This window comes from Pezoporus flaviventris, unplaced genomic scaffold (assembly GCF_033815535.1).
Source record: "Pezoporus flaviventris isolate CSIRO_AGI_PZ_B2104156 unplaced genomic scaffold, CSIRO_AGI_Pfla_v1 ptg000031l, whole genome shotgun sequence".
Lineage (NCBI taxonomy): Eukaryota > Metazoa > Chordata > Aves > Psittaciformes > Psittacidae > Pezoporus > Pezoporus flaviventris.
Genome location: NW_026892579.1, coordinates 43,740,944 through 43,758,418, shown reverse-complemented (window position 1 = coordinate 43,758,418; position 17,475 = coordinate 43,740,944).

The window sequence follows — 17,475 nt, the reverse complement described above, 5'->3', positions numbered from 1 at the left end:
AATCTAAGTGTTCCCAGCACCTGCAGGTTTTTTTGCTTTGAGCAATGTCTTGTGCTATCCTGTACTGGGATTTCTGCAACAGCAATAGAGGCAACACATCCAGCAATATAAATGACTCAGGTTTTGTTCCATGTAGTTTATCTCTGAAGATCTAATTCAAAGCCTGTTCAAGACATTAGCCTTCAAATTGTCAACAAACAAAAAACCCCAAACAAAACTCCTTCAGTCCTACAAGTTGTAACTTTTCCTTCGTGTGCACTAATAAATCATCTTTTCTGTCTAGTAGCACTCAGCTACCTGACAGCATCACTAGCGATGCTAATTTCCACAACAGGGTTCAGCAGTTCAACCTTACTGGGTTACTAGGAACTCTTTTGACTTGCTCTCTCTGGTCTCTTCCATCTGTATCCACTTTGAATAAATGCCCTCTAAATACCATGTTTTAAAGCATGTTACCTTACATTTACCAAACATGAGGTTTGTGCTCTGCCACGGCAGAGTTATACTAAATTTCCATAGTAATATCTGAGCGTGAATCTGTTGTAATTACAGGAATCTTCAAAGCTATTTTTTATTACCATGAATAATTGTTCAATTGGAAATATTCAATAGGTACTCCAAAGCATTTACATCAGCAGCAATATACAACTGATAAAACCAGAGCTGTATTATCACAAAGATCCTAAAAAATTTTGCTTACAAAATTGCAGCATTTAGTAAAATAATAAACACTAATATATGCTTATTATATTCTAAGTGTCTCCTTGCCTTATAAAATAAATGTCTTCACTGTTTTAGGCCTGTTATTGTTTGCCTTATTTTGAGATAGATACGAAGAATGTTTGCTGATAGGATGGTGTCCAAGTGTGGATTCTAGAACACACAAAGGGAAAATCTGCTCTTGAAACCACTCCAAAAGTTTTGCTCATCCAAGCAAAGTGTAATAAACCTTCACCTCAGCTGGAGGTCTCAGCATCAGAACAAACCACTGTTCCATAACAGCTTTCAGCATCAGAACAAACCACTGTTCAATAACAGCTTTCAAAGACATGTTGATATTTTGGATTTGAATCCACTGAAGAAAATTACAAACTACTGATGGGCAAACAGCTAACATGAAACAATTCAAATTTGTTGAGTTTTAACTTGAACTGTATTCAGTAAAGACTGCATAAATCTTGGCTGACTTTGGACTAGGTTTAAACTGACTTTTAATGATGACCTTAATTTCAATGACAGATTAAAAGCAAGTAAAGTTATGGCTCTTTTTCATTTAAAGCTTATTGTGATTATAGGAGTTAGAATTGTTGAGTGAAGTTATAGGACTGGGTCATTTACCAAGACTGAATTTGCTTTAATTATTTATATTTTTCCCTGAGCTAGACTTAGTTACTCTCAACTGTTCTGACATGCAGAGATTCTGACAACCATGGGCAAAAAAGTCTCTGCTGGTGCAACACTATTAATACAGGTGTCCTAGGTGTAAAAAATAGCTTTTTATCACAGATACGGTATGTTGCATGAGACACAAGTCCGTAATGTGCTATTTATACATCATGAAATGCAAGACAGCATAGGGAAGGACCGAATTTGGCCCTTAGTTTAATCTTATTAGGTATTTTAATTTTTCTTGGTTTTCATTGCAAGGCGGATTTCTCCTTTATTACCAGTGGTACTTTGGAAACTTTTTTTTTTTTTCTGTACTTGTATTTCATAGTATTTATTTTTTTTCTTCCAGTCAGATCTGCTTTTGTCTTATAGGGAAATAAAAGACCGGTCTGTTATCTCATGTTTCAGTTAAGTCTAACATGTATTTGCTTAGGGGTAAAAAAAGTTGAAGAAAAAAGGGAAATGTCAAAAATGAATAATAAATGGCTTATAAACAGAAGCAGATTTTCTCTAATATGTTACCGCTGATAAACTTGATAATGTTTCCCAAATGTGTTGCCTTGGTTCAGATCCAAATCTACTGGTCAGATTGTATGTGCTATTTTTAATTTTACTGCTTAAAAAACTTTACATCATCTTGTAGGAATTCCCTCCTACTGCATTGCTGTATCTAGTTATTTGTAGGTTGAAATTCTTAATATAGATTCATATAAAACATGTGTTACCACAGAGGCAGCAAAAAGACAGATCTGGGTGGGTAAAACAAGCTGGATTTGCAAGGAAACTCTTTTTTTCTTATTAATGAAATATGTTTTCCTTTGAGGTCACTTTGCTGTTTGATATTGTAGACTCCAAGGTCCTTCCATTCAGTAAACTTTCCTTGCCCTTTAAACAGTGAAATCAGAACGTCAGAGGTGAATACAAACAACTAGGGACAGGAGGACTGGCAATGTTTAGGATCTAGAACTTGTCAGTGAAACCAAGAGGTATTGCAAAGGAATTCAGCTCTTTGGAACACTTAAAAACAGAAATTGTCTCCTGTAGGTACTACTGCACTGACTTAGTGGAGTTACTCTACTCTAGATTGATAGTAGTGGAGATACTTTTAGAGAAAGAATCTGTGGAATCATTAAAATGGTGGGGGAAAAGAAAGGCTTTCAATGGCACATAATACTGGTACAAGAAAACAACCCTCATAATTGAAACCTTTGCAGTGTTACTTGCTGCTTGGTCTGTCAGCTAGTGTTTTTTCACTATTTCCCTATAGCAAGTAGTAGATGTGCTGCAAGTAATGTCCTTAAATAACTGAGTTTGTGCTTCAGTGCCCCAGCCTTAGCTAAGTGTTTGGAGTAGATTGGGCCTGATGAACTTCATCATAAGGTATTTGGTGAGCTGGCTTAGCACAGACTGTACTTACATGTAGGAGAAGTGACACAAGTGCCTGAGTTTAAAATTCAGGAATTAAAAGTAAGAGCCCAGTTAGAAAACGGGACATGTCAGACCATGTCAAAGCAGTATAGTTTCCTTAATACAGTGGAAGAAGTAGCAGGGGAGAAGCAGCAATTTTCCTCCATGCATTTCTAATACTACCCCACGCAGATTGCACAGATTGCCTATAAGTAGCTAAAGAAATATGGTCTAGATAAATCTGTTACAAGGTGAATAAAAGCCCTTCCGTGAACACAGACACTGTGCAACTGTATGGGGCCACAGCATGGGTGTGAGTTCCGAGTTTCTTGATGCCTGGCATGCTTCAGTAGCACCCCATACCCCATGTCCTGGGTTCAGCAGTAGCAGTCATTTTTCTCCTTCTTGGTAGCTGGTGCAGTGCAGTGTTTTGACTTTCAGCTCAGAAACAGAGCTGATAACAAGGATGTTTTGGTTTGGCCAAGGACTTTGTGAGCCTCATGCTCTGCCAGGGAGGAGGGAAAGCCAGGAGGAAGCAGAGACAGGACACCTGACCCAAACTGACCAAAGAGGTATTCCATACCACAGCACGTCATGCCCAGGATGTAACTGGGAGTTAGCCGGAAGGGCTGGGAGACTGCAGGGTTGGAGGAGGTATCGGTCGGAGCTTGGTCGGGCTTGGGGGGCGCGTTATCGGTCGGCTGGTGCTGAGGTGTTGTATTCTGTTCCCTTGTTATTTCCTTTATCATTATTATCATTGGTGGTAGCAGTAGTGATTTGTGTTATACCTTAGTTACTAAACTGTTCTTATCTCAACCCGTGGGAGTTGCATTCTTTTCAATTCTCCTCTCCGTCCCTCCGAGAGCAGGGGGAGGGCAAGAAAGTGGGGGGAAGTGAGCGAACAAGTTACCTGACTGGGTTTAAACCACGACACCCCAGTACCCAAGAAGGTCCACCTACAGCTCAGGTCTTTGCTGTGTCAGGTGTAACAATGCAGTTCTGAAGACAGAGAAAGAGTAAGGATATGGGTATAGCCAAACCATACTTGTCAACCCACTGCCCAGAAACTAGACCAGTTCAATTTATTAGTAGTGCTACAACATTTTTATGTAGGCACTTTGAATTGTAATCCAGGTAACTGTGGTTCAAGAAGACAGAGATGTTGAGTGGAGAAAAAAATATGGTTCATCAGTGAATTTGTTTGTATTCCATTATACCTTTTGTGTAGTTAGTCCTTTAAACAAACACCAGAACATATTCATATGCTTTAAGGAAAACATAGAATCATAGAATCATTGCCTCCCTGGGCAACCTATTCCAGTGTCTCACCACCCTAACAGGAAAAAATTTCCTCCATATATCCAATCTAAACTTCCCCTGTTTAAGTTTGAACCCATTACCCCTTGTCCTATCGCTACAGTCTCTAATGAAGAGTCCCTCCCCAGCATCCCTATAGGCCCCCTTTAGATACTGGAAGGCTGCTATGAGGTCTCCACGCAGCCTTCTCTTCTCCAGGCTGAACAGCCCTAACTTCCTCAGCCTGTCTTCATATGGGAGGTGCTCCAGTCCCCTGATCATTCTCCTGGCCCTTCTCTAGACTTGTTCCAATAGTTCTATGTCCTTTTTATGTTGAGGACACCAGAACTGCACACAAGAGGTCTCACAAGAGCAGAGTAAAGGGTCAGGATCACCTCCTTCAACCTGCTGGTCATGCTCCTTTTGATGCAGCCCAGGATACAGCTGGCTTTCTGGGCTGCAAACGCAAACTGCCGGCTCATGTTCATTTTCTTATCAACCAATACCCCCAAGTCCTTCTCCACAGGGCTGCTCTGAATCTCTTCTCTGCCCAACCTGTAGCTGTGCCTGGGATTGTTCGGACCCAGGTGTAGGACCTTGCACTTGGCATGGTTAAACTTCATGAGGTTGGCATCAGCCCACCTCACAAGCATGTCAAGGTCCCTCTGGATGGCATTCCTTCCCTCCAGAGTATCAACCGAACCACACAGCTTGGTGTCATCGGCAAACTTGCTGAGGGCGCACTCAATCCCACTGTCCATGTCAGCAACAAAGATGTTAAACAAGACCGGTCCCAACACTGATCCCTGAGGGACACCACTCGTTACTGGTCTGCAGCCGGACATTGAGCCATTGACCACACTCTTTGTGTGCGGCCATCCAGCCAGTTCTTTATCCACCGAGTGGTCCATCCATCAAATTGATGTCTCTCCAATTTAGAGACAAGGATGTCATGTGGGACAGTGTCGAATGCTTTGCACAAGTCCAGGTAGATGACATTAACTGCTCTATCCGTGTCCATCAGTTCTGTAGCCCCATCATAGAAGGCCACCATTCCTTTTTATTAAATGGTATTATATAAAACTAGCCAGCTGGTGAAATGCAAAATCTGCCATGCAGTCTAAAATATGAGGGATTTACATATCATCTCTCATCCCCTGCTGAAACACCATAATTGATTTCATAGACAAGAATTTATCCTGGTTGAATTTTGTGACCGTTAAGGCAAAATACTAACATTCTAACAATAATGTTTTTAAAGCTTCGATAGAAATTAGTGGGTAAGATATCCTGGCACTGTTTTTTTCACTGGGAAAGCCACGTTTTTGCCTTTGTTTGCCAGTTCTTATAGCAGGAATAATTATGCAAGGCTAGATCATTTAATCAGTGGGTTAACAGGGCTTGCATAAGTATACTGGAGTCAGAAATTGCATTTGTTTTTCTTCCTTTGACTGTAAGAGTGGTTTGCTAAAGCCATTTATTATAATTAATATAATCTGAGAAAGGTGAAGCGTAGCATAAGTGAATGTGGGCAAAATGTTACTCTCACTCACTTATGCCTGCTATATAATTATTATCAGCAGATAGTCAAAATAAGTAAGAAAAGAACAAAAGAAAAAATAGTTACTGTGATGGATATAATAACCATGGGTGCCAAGCAAGAACTGAAGTTTGTGAGTGGTTCTTTAAGTCAGTTGTATAACTCCTTGATCTTACCTGCCAAAAGAAAAACCCTTCTCTCTTTTTAGCATAAGCTCTTCAGAACGATGTTTTGGAAGCAAACTTAAACCAGTATTACACATTTTGTGCTTTCTTCTTTTGTTTTTTATATATACCTGTAGAGTAAAACCAGGGGGGTGTGATTTATGGCTGACATAGGCTAAATGCTGAGCCGTGGACTTCCCCACCCTGCGGTTCACTTTGCTGCCAGAAGCCGAGGGTCTCAGGATCTGTTCAGAGAAGGTCCTGGCCCCTAACTGGGCTGATGTTAACTGTGTTCCTGTAAAGTGCAGGCTGGTTTCAGAGAGAGATACTGTTCCTGTGCTGAGTCCGAGCTCTGCTAAATCCTGAAAGAGGCCAAAGAAGGAAGCAGGACACAGCAGCAGTAAGAATAAAGAGATAAAAATAGGCTGTGTATTGGACTGGGGAGAGGGAAGCAGCAAAAACACAAAAAGGCCTCTGAGTGAGTTGGAAGAGGAAACAATAACAGCTTTATACAAACCACACTCCATGGAGAATGATGTGTGTGCAGCTCAGAAAAAGGGTTTCTTTCCTCACTCAGACGCCTATGTAAACATGGCTTAGGAGCCTGAGTCTCTTCTTTTGCAAATTGTTTATATTCTAGTGTAATTCCATTAGTTTAAATGACATCAGAAGGTAATTCTAGGAAAAAAAAAAAAAAAAAAAAGCTTTCCTTTAATCTAAATGCTAGGAAAAGAAATTATCCCTCTTGTAAAAGCCTAAGAAAAGAAATCTCACATGTTAGCTTTGCATAATCTTGTTCCATTCATAGTGGGAAGGTACAAGAGCAATATAGGAAACCCTATAGGCCTTGTACCCTGTTGGAGTATGAAAAGCACAGTACATCTTTGTGGTGCCTGTCTGTGAAAACCAATTAATATGAAGCCGAGATATAAGAAAGAATGCTATCTAGGGAATGCAGCTGAGGTCTCTGGTGAGGTGAGCCCTTCCATAAAGTTGCCACCTGAGTAAGGATTATTTGAAGACTGAGGAAGGACCTCAGTGTTGGGTTGAGCTGTGGCTGTGCAACATGAGAGACATATGCCTTCTACCCATGTTATGTATGTTGGGATTTACACTTGTGAGGACAGATTTTTTTTTTGTCTCCTGCCTTGTGTGAAAAGGCAGAAACCGGAGGCTGTAGGTGAAACAGTTGTAGGACACAAGGATTACTACAGATGTTATCTGTAGCAGGCGTTTGCAGCAGGCTGAGTATCGGTTCCCTGACTTGTAGAACAGCCATCTCTCTGGTTTGCCCTGATACATGACTGCTACTGCTGAACCCAGGACACTTAGTCATAACCAAACTGGAGCAGCAACCCAAAATTCACATAGGTAGGATAGAGGTACAGGATCAAGATGGTGCTCTCTAAGAGTCAGCATAGAAATAAGCTTGCAATTTTGCAATACACCTGCAATGGCCGTTTATATTACTTAAGTACAGTACTTCACTCCTACCCTATTTAATCCTATTTTCAGTGAATTTCCCATTTGCCAAGATTATTTTGAATGCCATTTCTGGCCTTCAGTGTATTATTGGGTGCAATTGCATGGTCCCTTTACAATGTCTGTGGCTGAAAGGGCATCATCCCCACCTGCCCCTAGCTCTGTTCATGCATTTCCACCCTGTTCTTTGGTCTGAGCCACATGTCATATCACTTCACAGTCTACAGTATGCATTGAAAATTAATCCTTTGGGGTTTTTTGGTCACATTATTTTCAACTGCTATGTCAATGATTGTGTCTGAGGGAAAGAATAGCCTGGGGAAAATGGGACCATGTTTCACGAGCAAGCTGTACCCAAGGCTTTCTGTTGCATTCTCAGTCCTTCCCACATTAGTACTGTCTGTAAAGGTAGACTGTAAGTATGTTTTTCCTTTATGAGATTAATTGAAGTGAATTATTTTGGATTAACCTGGAGTTTTAGGTCGTGGATGGTTTTTTTTTGTAGGGTTTGGGGTTTTTTTTCATTTTTATAGGTGTGTTTGTCTATGCAGCCATGCTCATGACAAGTTGATAGTCTGTAAGGTCTCTAATAGACAAATGAATTTATAATAAATACTTCCCCTTGAACATCCAGGTGTTAGACTAAAGAGGTAGTTCTTAAGATTTCACTCCTATGTGGAATTAATGCTCCTAATATGGACAAGTGCTGGGTGTAACATTTGATTGTCCATCGACAAGAGTTTCATAGATGTAGAGATTTTAAATTAAGAAATTGTCTGAACCAAATGCAAGGAATTTATTCCATCCATCTTCAAGGATTCTGTGTCTAATTTTTTAGGAACAACTTCTTCCCATCATGTTAAAACATCTCCTGAATTGACACAAATTAGAATATCTTTATTTAATGAGCAACTCTAATTTATCCAAGAAGATGATGTGGCCTTCCAATCACTGCATTCTGAGTCAAAATACTGGCAGTTTTTACTTTGAACTGTGTTTAACTACATTGTCTATGTAGAAATACAGGCTCCTATTTTCAGCGTGGTAACACTTAAAAAAAAAAAAAGGAAAAAATAGTAGAAGACAGGAAAGATTTCAGTGTAAGCTGAGAACTGAAGGCAATTTTTGCCTAACAGTGAGGCCACAGCACCTACAGAACTGCCATCACTAGAAGCACTGATGACTGGGATCCCTGGCATCAGCAGGATCTTCTTCAGTGCCATGAAAAAAAAGCAATTTGCAGATATACAGAATCTGCAGTATGAGGTTTAATTGTACTAGTTTTGTGCTAAGTGTGGAAGATTTTAGGTGCATTAGTCTCTGAGGCCAAGTATTAGGTACTGAAGTCTTGAGGTGTGCTTACATGCTCTCAGGTCTAGTCCTCAGAGTAAGAATGATAAAATAAGTGATGGGTAATCTGCACTGAATTCCCAAACAGAGTATCATTTCAGCATCTTTGTCAGGGCATACAACAAATTCAGATAGTTTTGTCATTCCCCCTGCTCAAGGCAGAGGGGTTGGATCTAGATAATCTTTAAGGTCCCAAACCATTTCATGATTTCATGATTACCATAAAAAAGAGCTGTAGGAGTGTAATAGTGCCACTGTTTTGAAGAGAGAGGATTTACCTCTCTCTGATGGAAGTTTTTACTCAATTCTAAAATTAAAAAAATTAGAGTAAACAAAAAAAAAAAACAAACAACCCAAAACATACCCCCCCCCCCAAAAAAAAAACAGCAACAAAAAAAGGCAGGAAATGGATAAGAAATATGTGCAACTTCGCTACACGATGCAAGGCATTTACCTGAGGAGACCCTGGTTTTGGAGGGAAGAGAGCTGAGGTATGTGGGTGTGAGCCAAGCTATGATCTTTGTCAAGTGTTGTTTTCAAGCATAGGCATAACCTGAGGTCATCTGACATGTATTTTTCACTTCCTTAATACCCAGTCTGCAGATTAGGTTGAGGAAATGTGAGTTGCATTTACTACCTCTTCTCTTGCATCTGAGATCTGTGTGTGTGGTAAGGGCAGGATGGTTGTGGCTTTTTCTGCAAACACAATAGCCCACAGCTGGGTCTAAGATGAGGGTTAGTGACATGGCAGAGTTTGCCTCCATATGCAGCAGGCCCTCTTGCAATAATTAAGCAATGTATCTGGATGTGTCTGCATTAGTTTTATAATTTAGATCAGAGGAATGGAGTTTCTGAAGCAACTCTCTTGCCCATGTGGCGGAGCTGTCTTGGAGCATATGAAGCATCTCCTTTCCCCTGATACTAAACCAGGAGATGTGCTCCAGAAGTTCACTTCAGAGCTCTAGCTGCTAATGAGTTTTCAGTCCATCTCACCCGAACAGATCTGGCATTAAGTAAAACCTCCAACATACGTATACAAGGGACATCATGGCAGCTCTTCAGGTCCTCCATTCCTCTTGAGCCACACAACTTCTTAAATTTCACAGAATTGATAGGATGGGAAGGGATCTCGAGAGATCATCTGTTCCAAGGGTTTAACATAACCAAAGAATGATCAGTTAACATTTTTTGACTTCATGCTTTGGCTCTTTTTAGTGCAGACATTGAGTAGGAAAGGGCCAAATTTATTTTCATTTAATGCTAGTCAGAGCTTTAGTATACACTTCCTTATTGCACTGCTGTTTACCATAATCAGCAGAACACTGTTTACCATAATCAGCAGAACACTGCTGGTGGTAAAAGGTGCAGCATCTTCACTGATTTCCTAGCAGTTATAAGAACATGTAACTTGCATCCATATTCACCTTAAGAAAATATTTGTATCAAGCTTACCAGAGCTGCAGCACCTCAAACAGGAACCAGCAAAAATAAGAGGCTCACTGAAAATGAAATTGAAAATTAAACCAAAATCTAGCAAAGTCCACCTTCCCTTCAAACAGCTGAACTCCTGCATGTGAACATCAGTTAGTAAAGCACACTGGTATACAACATCTTATTTCAAAAATAGTTGGAGAAAACTCACCTTCCCTTTTAAATCCCTATTGTTCCAGTGCTGCATAATAAAACATAATCCAGAAGTGCCCTAAAAATTGGAATTAATCGAAAATTTTTACCACTTCATTAAGAGATGCTCCACTGGAATCAATTTCACCCAGATGAATGAGTTAGGATCCAGTATAAGATGATCATCTCAAGATGCCAAGAGTATTTGGAGAAAAGAAAGTTCTCTCTCTGCTTTTTCCTGTGTTCATTTTCTTGTTCCTAGCTATTGCTTGTAATAATTTCCAAGTGTGGGAGCCTGATAGGGTGAAACAATTGAAAGTTTTTTGCTGTCAGCAGCAACCTGAACTAATTCACTTTACCGGTATTATGCAGGATAATGTCTTGCAGAACTGTGAAGGCTTTCTTGGAAATATTTCTGACAAAACCTACTGGAAATTGGTTTCATCATAATATAAAGATGTTTTCCAAATTCTGTGCTGTGTATTCTCCATCAGAAATAATTAACAGAGAATTATAATCTCATTAGGCAATCTCAGTAATCCAAAATTAATATATGTGTATAGAAAACTGCTCATAGCAATGTTTTTCATTAGTGAGAACAGTAGGAAACAAGTTGAAGCCTCAACACATGGACAGGGACTATATATAGAAAGATTAGATACTGTAATTTATGGAAACATATTGTCAGGGCAATTTTAAATAAATATTATGACACAGCTAATTCTTGTCAATTCAAATAGGCAAACATTAATGGCACAATGTTATATAATACGGTAATGTTCCTTAGGAAAGGGATAAATGTTGCACAGTTCCCCTATGTGAATAGTTTCATTAAAATCATCAGAACGGTATGATTTTAATCATGTATGACTAATAATCAAAAATTTAATCAAATTTAATGAAAAAGCTTAAAAATAAAATTTAATCAAAAATCATGTATGACAAACCAAGCAGGTTCTTAATTGTAATGTAAGATTTAGACTCTGCCCAGCAGTGCCTCTGTGAGTCACGGTGAAGAGAGGTATTCCCAGGACTTCTGTTCAGCTGTATTCAGTCATCCAAGCCAAATTCTTTGCACTGAATCCAGCAGCTCTACACAAGTGGAGGTTCTGCCTGCTAGAAATGTGCAGATCACCTGTGATTTCAAAGCAAACCTTATGTGCTTGCAAACAGTTATGCTCCACCGCCCTACACCCTTATTAAAGCTGGTCTCAGGAATGCAGAAATCACAGCGCAAGGAAGTGAGCAAGCTAAAGGGAGGTGTGGGAGGGAACCTGTAGGGAAACAGTTAAGGAACCTTGCCTGAGTCTCAAAACGATCTGTTAATCGCAGTAAATTACAAACTGCTTAAGCCATTTATCATTGAGATTAGAACCACTCTCACTTTCTGTAAAGTATCTCAGGAAAATTTTCATAAATACCACCAGTTTGTGTCTTAAACTGAGCAGAAAAGAGTATTTGCATCAACCAAATTCATCAAACAGCATGGTGGAAATTCCAGAAATAGTTTGGGAACAGGCACGAACCTTACTGGCAATCTGCTGTCATCTTTTGTAAGTTATAGAAATAGAAGAATTGGGTTTGGTCTTTTTTTGTTTGGTTTTGTTTTTTTTTTTTTTTTAGAGAAATTCATATGGCTTGCATCAAGATTGTTTGATGCAAAGGGTAACATTTGGTATGCGATGCCAACCAGACTTGAATTTTTTTAAGGTCTCTCTAACTTTGTATCAAATCCAAATTTTCATAATTTAAAATAGAAGCGTCACTGCCTAAAATGGCTTTACTGCATTGCTTTTCAAATGACCTGTTTATGTGCTGACAAAATCTAAAGAAAATCTGTTCATCAGCAATAGAAGTGCTTCATGAAATTAGTCAGAACAAGTCTGTGTGTTTTGTGAGGTCAGGAAATTGACACTCTTAAGAAACAAAACAATCCAAAAGCTGACAATCAAGGTTACCATTGTACCTTTGAAAGCTGCAGCAGTTCACCTCAACAGTTCTGTCTTGTTGCTTTTCCAGTCCATCTTCCTGTCATTTATATTAATGCTTTCTCATTCATTTTATTATTCAGCTTATTGGCATGCATTCTTCATTGCTTACCTGAAGTCTGAATTTATAAACCTGTCAGCTGTGTAACACTGTAACTCAGAGGCCTCTGTATTAATCAGTTTTGCTGTGTTTTACTGAGGTATTGGATTTTGTGTATTGACTAGTAAGGTAGGGAATACACATCAATCAAAGTCTATCAGGAGCAAGCTCAGGCAGTTTTTTGTTGCTTCCCCAAGCTTCTTTTTGTCTCTGCATCATCATCTACAGGTGCAATGACTCCACCATATGTGCGCATTAAGTTTAGTCCTCTCTGTGATTTATCCTGGAAGCATACCCTCCTCCCCTAAATTAGCTATGCTAAGTAACTGCATTTGCAGAGAAAACACACCCTTATGCTGATGCTTGAAAAAGGCCATTGATGTGGTATGTCTACACCAGTTTTAATGGCAATGTAAGCATTCTAAATTTTGTACACATAACCCTTCATTAAATTAATCTCTTTTTAAAGATCACCCATTCTTCATCCAGTCCTTATCCCCCCCCCAAGCCCAATTAATGACATTATTATCTCTTTTATAATATTTGAACTTAATCCTTCATGATCCTTCTCATCTCTTTATCTGAAATAAAATAGAAAGTGAGTGAAAAAAAAAATCTGTGTGAATCTGCAGGGAATTTCCTTCTTTCTGGTAAAAGATCTTTTGTTTTAGCTTACAAAGTAGCACCACCGTTGTGCTACCAGAAGTATTAAAGCTGCTTTTGTTTTTCCCCTATGTTATAAACGATAAGTTTGAATCACATATCCAAGAGGAGTTTAGATATTTCAGAGCATCTTGGAATTTAGATGATATTGAGGGGAGCGGTTGAATCATAGAGTTGAATGTTTGTATCACTGGAGAGCTAAACAAGCTCATGAAAAGGTATGTGATGAGCATTTCCTCATGTAGAAGCAACTAGACTAAAACCAAGTTGAATCGTTTATGTGGTTTTGGACAAGCGTCATAGGCACAGACCAAAATCATGCAAAGGCAAGCAAGACATGCGGAAGGCTGAATTCAGTGGTCCAGGAGGAATCCACTGCTCACGCTCTAGTTCCTGTATAAGTGTCTCCCTGCAGGAGCCCCAAGGGATACACTCCATGGTCATGTCGGGTGGCAGTGACGATCATGAAGCACAGAGCACCTGAAGTGATGGAGGTCCGAGCATGGCAGCGAAGCGCGGCGGGGTAATGAACACGGACCGCTCGCAGCGCCACGCAGCGCCCCGTCGGTGTCCGTCTGTCCCCTCCATAAGCGCGTCCCCCGGCTTGGGCCGTAGGTGGTGCTGCAACACCGGCGGCCGCGATCGCGCAGCGGCGCCGAGCAGGCCAGCGCGCACCCCCCGGCCCCGTCGCGGACAGCGGGTTGAGGGCGCAGCGGCCCTGGGGAGAGGGGGTTCAGGGCCGGCTGGGGCCGAGGGGTGGGATAATGACCGCAGTGTGCCGGGCCTTAAACCGCGCAGTGTTGCGGAGGACGCGGGGAAGTCGTGCCGGTTTCTGCTCATCCATCACCTGTCAGGGCTCAGCTCCAGCGGCCCCGAGATGAAAGAGCTCAGCTTTGTCTATTGTCTCTCTCGCCGGTCAGTCTGGAACCGCTCCCGCGCCGGAGCCTTGATGTTAATCCCAGTGAACTGGGGGGCTGTCAAGCCAACGCGCCGGCAATTCAGTAAGAAATCATTTTGGGGCAGCGCTTCACTGAGTTATCTTCCCTATCGTGTCGCTCCATCCCTTTGCAAGCCGCCCTAATCTTTTTCCCATCAGGAACAGGGCTCTGGGGACTCACTCACATGCGCCCACAGCCCCCACCTCCTGTGGGGTAGGTGAAATTATGGGCTGTGAAAAGCTGCATATGGCTTCCTGCAAGGTTAGGAGGGGGCAGCTTTTAACTCTCTACACCTACAGCAAATGGTCCCTTTCTTAGCAGGAATAGCTGAGAAATGAATGTCATGGCCTTACTACATGACCCATGTAGTTTCCCTCTTTATGTTTATTTCCCTCTTTACATTTATTACTTTTACTAAACACTCTTATCATGCTTATTTAAGAAAAGAAAAACCCACTCTGCCTCGCAGCATCTTTTTCTCCTAGGGCTTGCAATTTCCCTCCTTACCTGATGTTTAAGAGCTCGGTAACTTTATCTTGGGAATCTTAATTAAAGAATAGAAATAATCTCTCAAACTTTGGTGAATCAAAGCTCAGTGTTATGGAGAAGCTGTAGTTGCATAAATGCTAACCTGTGTCTTGGTAACCAGTTCAGGGCTTTTTCTTGCTTCTTAACTTCTCAGCAGATGAAGATTTTTACCATTAGCTACATTACAGATACATACCAATGTACTAGCTTTTTCTTACCTGTCAAGCAGATGATAAAATTGAAAATGATCTATTATGCATGTACTACTGAAGCATCAGGACCTGTGTCTGAACACTGAAGTTCAGTTAGCTCTTGAGTCTGCTGGAGGCATCTTTGATTCTGCAAGAGCATCTTCTCCCAGCTGCGATTTGTACATAGGCAACCTGTTTAAGAAGCACCAAGAGTGGTGACAAGTGGTGTCCCCCAGCTGTCTGTACTGGGACCACTGCTGTTTAGCATCTTGATTGATGACATAGACAGATTGAGTGCATCCTCAGCAAGTTTTCAGATGACACCAAGCTGAGTGGTGAATTTGACACACCTGAGGAACAGGATGTCATCCAGAGGGAAATGGACAAGCTTGAGAAGAGGGCCCATTTGAACCTCATGAGGTTCAACAAGGCTAAGTGCAAGGTCCTACAGCTTGTTCAGGGCAGCCCCCAGTATCAGTGCAGACTGGGGGATGAAGGGTTTGAGAGCAGCCGTGCAGAAGAGAACTTGGGGATGCTGGTGGATGACAATCTGAATATGAGCTGGCAGTATGCACTCACAGGACAGAAAGCCAACTGCATCCTGGTCTGCATCAAAAGGAGCACAGCCAGGAGGTTGAGGGAAGTGATTTTGCCCCTCTACTCTGGTCTCAGGAGACCCCACCTGTGGTGCTGCATTCAGCTCTGGGACCCCCCAATATAAGAAGGACATGGACCTATTTGAATGAGTCCAGAGGAGGCTAGAAAGATGATCAAGGGGCTGGAACACCTCTCCTATGAAGACAGGCTGAGAGAGTTGGGCTTGTTCAGCCTGGAGGAGAAAAGGCTCCAGGGAGACCTTATTGAGGCCTTTCAAAACTTAAAGGGGCCTTGTAAGAAAGATGGGGACAGACCTTTTAGTAGGGCATGTAGTGATAGGACGAGGGGTAATGGTTTTAAACTAAAGGAGGGAAAATTCAGATCTGAAACAAGGAAGAGTTTTTACACAATGAAGGTAGTAAAACAGTGAAACGCTTGTCAGGCGTGACCATTGCACAGCAATTGCAGGGCTCTTGTATGCTCCAAGAAACACACATGAACAGGGGACAGAAAGTGAGGCTGAAAAAAAGGTCCTTTGGTATAAGCATGTACAAAAAGCAAACGCTATTTGCAAAAATCATGCCTTCATGTAAGGTCTTGAGCTATCTTAAATGGAAGGGCAGAAAGTCCTCAGAGGACTAAGAGTTCTGGAAATAAAATCATGTTTTCAATGGATATTACTCCTGCATGTCATCAATACATTATGGTAACAGGACTGCAATTCAAATGGTATGAAAAGAAGCAAATGTTTTTTTTTCGCATTAGCATCAGCCTCGCAATATTATTTCTTCACCAGTAAAAACTGAGTGGTCCTGTCTTGCTTAGTGAGCGCCTGTTGCAATAACAATGGTGAAGGAGTTCTTGCTTAGTGATTCTTTGGATTGATTTTTTTTGTCGTTGTTCTGAAAATCTTCTATCTTTGCCAAACTCTACTCTTTATGGAGCTTTTCCAGTGACTTTGGTTGGTACAAAATTCACTTAATGACATACTTTTTGAAATCCCACCTTAGAATGTCCATTTAGAAGCCATTGGAAAATGCATATTTTAACGGGAAAACATCATCAAGGTTGACAGAATGCTACTGGTGCATATTCATGTATAATAAAGGAATATGATTTTTTTTTCTTTTACCTCAGGTTTTACAGAAGTAGGGAAGAATGGTCTTGCAAAGAGATTTCTACACTGCAATCTAAGTGTAGACTAACACTACCAAGTAACCTTTTGGGATTAGTGCACAGGAGGTCTAGATGTGCAGTCATCACAGACACACATGCACCACATGGTTGTATTTGCATGCTGCTAGCTTGAATTAAGCTCAAGATGAGATTTTATCTCTCTTGGGTGCAGAATAAGAATACTTAATTCCCTTAGAATATTGAGGACGAATTGATTAAATCAGCCCTACCATATTAAAATAGGAACAAATATAAACAACTGCAAGCCATGTTGAAGTGCCACACTTGAAGAATGTATTTCAGAAAAGGAATTTTGCAAGCAACAGTTCAGCATGTCTCACTCTGCAACACCTGATGGCCCATAGAAACCTCTCCTGACCTAGCCTTTGTGTTCATAAACTTTTGATGATCACTATAGCATAGCATATTTACTTGACTTCCTTGGCAATATCATATTAAGAGTGTTCAGTGGCTTCTGCCCCAAGATGGTCTAAAATACCAACTGCCTACTAGTGTTCTTAGTGCCTTGCCATCGACTGGTATTATCTAAAAGAAAAACACTTCTTGTGGATGTGCATTTTCTGCAGCAGCGAAATAAAAACCCAACAGCAACAAAAAAATCCCCAAACCCACAAACAGACAAAAAAAAAAACCAAAACCAAAACACCTCCATAATCCAGAAAGGCCACTTTTCTCAGTAACACACAAGGCTTGTTTGTGTGCATAAGCTTAAAAATGTATTATTTACAAGATAAGCTGTGCTGTATACAGGCTAGGAGAAGATCAGATTGAGACATCTTACTGAGATGCATCTGCACTGGTCTGCAATCCATCTCTTCATCCTCTGATATAGAGTATGGTAGCCATGCAAATTTGTTCTGGTGAAAAACAAGGTCTTTTGGGTGAGGTGCAAACTCTTAGGGTGGAAGGAGGGTTTAGGAGCAGAGCCACTGTACAGGCAGAGTCAAAGTAGTGCTCAGGGTATCACTGCAGTTTTTCTCCTGACAGTTGAAAGACGTCTTTTCTGAATCAGGAGATACTTG